This window comes from Labeo rohita, unplaced genomic scaffold, assembly GCF_022985175.1.
Source record: "Labeo rohita strain BAU-BD-2019 unplaced genomic scaffold, IGBB_LRoh.1.0 scaffold_275, whole genome shotgun sequence".
In the NCBI taxonomy this organism is placed as follows: domain Eukaryota; kingdom Metazoa; phylum Chordata; class Actinopteri; order Cypriniformes; family Cyprinidae; genus Labeo; species Labeo rohita.
Genome location: NW_026129045.1, coordinates 78,497 through 83,898, shown reverse-complemented (window position 1 = coordinate 83,898; position 5,402 = coordinate 78,497). Strand labels below are relative to the sequence as shown.

Genomic DNA, 5,402 nt, shown 5'->3' with positions numbered 1-5,402 from the left:
ATACATTTTGTAGCAGGGCAGTGCTAGAAAGCCATTTATCATTTGCTGAAACTAACTTGTCTTCATGGAGAGCGTAGGCCATGGTTGCCTAGTAACGACAGACGCCATGGGAGCGTAACTTAGCGCTTTGGAAAGAACGCGTTTTTAGGCGCGACATGTGAACTGCTCCTAGATGAGCATGCAGTAATAACCTTCACAGTGTATTCTTGATGTTAGATGGCATTTGTTAAAACTACAATTACGATACTAGTGTAGACGATTTATATTACTCAGTCCTATTTGGTGGTACCGTTTTCATACAGTTCCATGCATATTTTTTGTGAGCACCCTCACAGTTTTCAGAAGCACCCTCAGTGATTTGGTTCTGGAACCGGGCCTGTTTGCCATCTGTATTTGCTTGCCTTAATCAATAAACTATCGAGTCTTATGTTGCGTGCCCCCTCATTGTCATTCATTCAGAAAATTTGGAGTTTCCTTGGGGAGAACTGCCATAATTTATTATTTTTTACACATGCAGAATAAGATCATTTAAGCATTTTCAAACCTTTGGAAAACACTTGAAAACGCTAGTGTGGATCACACAGTATCAGTTTTGCTCATTTTACACTGGTATTGAATTGAACTTTGACTTAAATTGCTTCTGTTGATCGCCTAGCTGAACTTTGCCTGTTCCTTTTGAGTTTGAGAATGTAAGATCAACAAAAGCTTGTTGATTTTCCTGATGTAAAAAAAGGGGGTGTACGTCTGAAAGTAAACTGTGATGACGGTTAGGGGAGGATTCACACAACCAAATAAATATCACAGTTAACTTGTGTTCAAGACATTTTAAGGGTTACTACTGAGAGCTTTTCAGTGAACCAATGAGGAAAATGCTTTTCAAATTAGTTTTGTTCTGTTTGTGTTTGTGGCGTCTGGTTGGTGAGTTTGAAATGTGTTTTATGGTTTCAGTTCTTTCTGTACTAACATGTAATAAATTACTGGTTAAATTAGTCAGAGAAGATTAACATTAACTGTTATTCTCATATTGAAATAATTCAACTGTGTTTTTTACTGTAAAATCAATTTAGGTGTAAACTGTTGTTAGTGATTAAATAAAATAAATATGAAGCTCAAACCCAGCAGCATAATTTTAGTGTGACATTAAAGATTAAAATAAAAGCATCATTATTTACACTTGTTGCTAAAAGTGATGTCTGGAGGGGATTGGTCTGTTTTTTTTTTTTTTTTTTTTTTTTTGTTTTGCTTTGTTTTGTTTTTTGTTTTGTTTTTTTTTTTAACTCTACAAGATGGGTTAAACCATCAACATATGAGGAAAATATTTAATATTTTTAAGGTGAGACAATGCAGGTGAATAAGGTAAAAAAAAAAAAATAAAATAAAATAACAAATTACTAATAGTTATCACCTTACTTACCCAGTTGATTGATTACATTGATAATTGCAAACATTTTTTTTGTATTACAAATTTTCTCAAATGTTAGGTTTGAATATGCAAATGAGACATTATGTAATGAAATATGTGCTAATGTACATACATTTCTAGTACAAAAGTCATGAAGCCAAAATTCTTGTTTATTTTTTTTTATTTATTTATTTATTTTTTTTTTTTTTTTTACATATTAGAGTCAAAAGTTTGTACAGAGGGAATTTTGGGTATCTAATTTCTTTCACTCCATAATTCAAAAAACAAAAAAACTTTCACTCCATAATTAAAAAAAATATATATATTTTTACAATATTTTGGGGAATTAATTGTTGTATGAAATCAAGAAAATTATATATGAACAAAACCCTCTGTAATAACCTTCAGGATATAGACAGAAATAAACATTTATGGCTCAGTGTAGGAGAAAAAACTCATTTTGAGAAAACAGCCTTTAAAAATATGGATATATGGACACAAATAGATAAAGTTCTATATGTATACATTATATATATATATATATATATATATATATATATGTATGTATATAAACACTTAACAGTGTCTTTTGGATGTTTTCTTTCCACTAGTCTGAAAAAAACACTTTATGAAAACCCAAAAAGCTGAAAATCTTAGACTTGACAGGGGCATGAAAATACAGCGTTTTTGCCTGCAGTGTCTCCCCTTAAATGTTTTAAATATGAGGAAAGAACAACAACAAAAATACTACAGCATAATCAGCGACTAATATTTTGTTAGTTCTCTCTTGTTTTTGCATGTTTTTGTAATTTCTTGCTGTGACAGCCCTGCCAAAAATTATGACTGCACAGTTTGGCATTTTTTATTGCATTATCATTAATAAAATAATCCATAAATTAGTTTTAAATAATCTCAATAATATTTTATAATGTTATTTTTTGTAGACCTGACATCACTTTTGGCCACTACTGTAGTTATGTTTTTTTTTTTTTTTTTGTTTTTGTTTTGTTTTTTTTTTGTAGTTTATCTTTTGTCTTATTAACTTCAAATTCAGAGATTAAAAGTATTTTACTGAAGCTTCATCAAACAAACATCAAATGATTTGAAAGCTTTAATATGTGATTAACTCTGTTCTGCAGGTGGGGTTGATAATGAAATTAAGTTAGTGAAAATAGGAGATTCAGTCACTCTAAACTCTGATCTTACTGAAATAATGGATGATGATTGGATTCACTGGAGGTTTATACTTGAAAACACTTTAATAGCTGAAATCAATGTAACGGCCGGCAGCGTAACTGTATATGATGATGTTCTTGATGGGAGATTCAGAGACAGACTGAAGCTGGACAATCAAACTGGATCTCTGACCATCACAAATATAAGAATGAAACAGGCTGGACTTTATCAACTGCAGGGTGGGAGTTTGTGGAAGAGTTTCTTTATCTCTATCATTGGTGAGTTAAATTAAGTTTTATATTTTAATTGTAAGACCAAAATTCCTGATACGGCTGAACGCAAGGTTTGGGTATCGAAAATCGATTCGGATTCCAGAATCAAATACTTAAGGTCAGGAATCGGATACTTCTTGTGAAATTAAAATTTAGATTCCGCCTATCGAATCCTAAATCTGTGAGGAACCGACCTAGTGATCTGCCGGGACCTTGCTCGCTAATCTAAGGGCATAGTGCTCCAAAAATGGCTACACTTGTGATCAGGAGTCGAAAAAGCAAAGTATAATATTTGTGATAAGCTAAACATGTTGCAATAGATGTGTCACCAACAATATGACAAAGCATTTTAATTCCTATATTACAATGATTCATCTGTTTGATTCCTCATCCTTTCTTCCGTGCAAAGTATGATCATACTAGTGTGATTTGAATGTTTAAAACTGCGTTCGTGCTGCCGTTGACCTAAAGAGAGCCACTGTCATGTTTATTAATGAAACAGTTTCACAGTCTTTTCAACCACACGGTTCATTATTTCTGTGTTACAAACATTCAAATAATCACCGAAGTACTGGGATTAAAATTCAAAGTCTGGATATAAATTCTGATATGTACGGATAGAGATCAAAATAGAGTAAATCGTCCTTTTGAGAGTTAATTTGACATTCCAAATAATGTTAAAGATTTATAAATTACGCTGTTATGCCAGTAGATGGCAAAAGGGGCCTATTAATTAGATTATTCATTCAAAAACACTGATTCATCCAGTAAAGAACCAAGAAAATCAGAATAAATATGCTTGATATCATCTTTTATTCACATTGGAATCAAAAAGAATCAGAATCATAAGCAGAATCAGAATCAGATTCGGAACTGATAAAATTCTAACGATACCCAACCCTACTGAACGTTGTTCACAAAGTGTTCACAAAAACAGGCGAAAGAGATACCATGCAATCAAACAACAAAGCTACAAATCTCAAAAAAGAGATCATAAAGCAGGAACACAGAAAGTCATTTGATTAATCTGCTCACAACTGAATTCTTCAAACTGAAGGATAAGGTTGGGTATCGTTAGATTTTTATCAATTCCGATTCCGATTCTGCTTATCGATTCTTTATTTGCTAAACATTTAGTTGCATCTGAATACCATGGACAAAAATTAACAGGGTACATAAAAACAAGATTTACTTAAGAGCTGTTTGCAACATAGAGCTGCATGATTATGGATAAATTGGGTTGTTGTTATTGTTTTTTTGTTGTTGTTTTGTTTTGTTTTGTTTTTGTTTTTTAATGGAAGTTGTGGTTCTCTTACGATTCTGAAGGAAAAAAAAAAAAAACATTAGACAACTAAACAAAATCACATGTAGGCCTAATTCGTAAGAGAATGATTAAGTAATTCAATCAAGATTTTCTTGGTTCTTCACTGGATGAATCAGTGTTTTTGAATGAATGATCAAATTAACAGCCCCCTTTCACCATCTACTGGCATAACAACGTAATCGATAAATCTTTAACATTATTTGGAATGTAAAATTAACTTTCAAAAGGACGATCTACTCTATTTTGATCTCTACCGTACATATAAGAATTTATATCCAGACTATGAACTTTAATCCCAGTACTTCGGTGATTATTTGAATGTTTGTAACACAGAAATAATTAACCGTGTGGTTGAAAAGACTACTGTTTCATTCATATACATGACAGCGGCTCTCTTTAGGTCAGCGGCAGCATGAACGCAGATCTGAATGTTCAAATCACACTAGTACGATCGTACGCTACACGGAAGAAAGGTTGATATTATATATTACTTGTTACTCGCGAGACAGGAACGAGCGTTCAACTAGTGCTTGCCATTTATTTTTCTCTTAAAGGCACAGGCAATTTCTCTTAAAAGCAAAGACAATAAAAAATATAGCTGCAAGCAGCAATTGCGGGGCCAAGCACAACAGAATGAGGAGCTAAGCATGGCAAGGAGCAACAGACCGACTGTAACAATGAGTAACCAAAGTCATTTTAGGATGATATCAGTTGAAATGGCTGAAAAACCATAATTACAACCAATAATATAATTTAATGGCTTATCACTTTTGACCAACAGGTGGTGCTGTTTTCAAATTGATGTGACGTGTTCTATGTGAAATGACAATGACACACACAAAGTTTGCCGTCATTATGTCAAAGCTTTGCAGAGATACAGCCTCAGATGTAGTTTGGCATCTTTCCAGCAAATTTGTTGATGCGCTAAACGAAAACGGTTTCGTATATCGACACGAAATTCATAACTTTTTGCCAGCATAGTCTGAAGATGATCTGAGTCAAATTTGGTGAAGATCGGACTAACAGTCTGGGAGGAGTTCGAAAAAGTAGGTTTTGTTCATTAATCAAAATGGCGGACAGGAAGTTTGGCCAATTTTGGCATAATGGGTATCAATGTTCTCGACTTGACCCAAGGAATCTATTGGCATCAGTTTCATTCCAATAGGCTAATGTAAACAGAAGTTATTAGCATTTTTGTAAATTTCATTATTAATGTTTAGTGAATGGC

The 5,402-nt window shown here is 33.0% G+C and overlaps 1 long non-coding RNA gene across 1 annotated transcript; it reads left to right on the top strand.

Moving 5' to 3' along the window:
• The first annotated feature begins 748 nt into the window (after positions 1-748).
• Positions 749-2,856, top strand: LOC127160004 (uncharacterized). Its single transcript, XR_007826623.1, has 2 exons — positions 749-918; positions 2,542-2,856. It is a non-coding gene; the product is annotated as an uncharacterized LOC127160004 (long non-coding RNA).
• Positions 2,857-5,402: the final 2,546 nt, after the last annotated feature.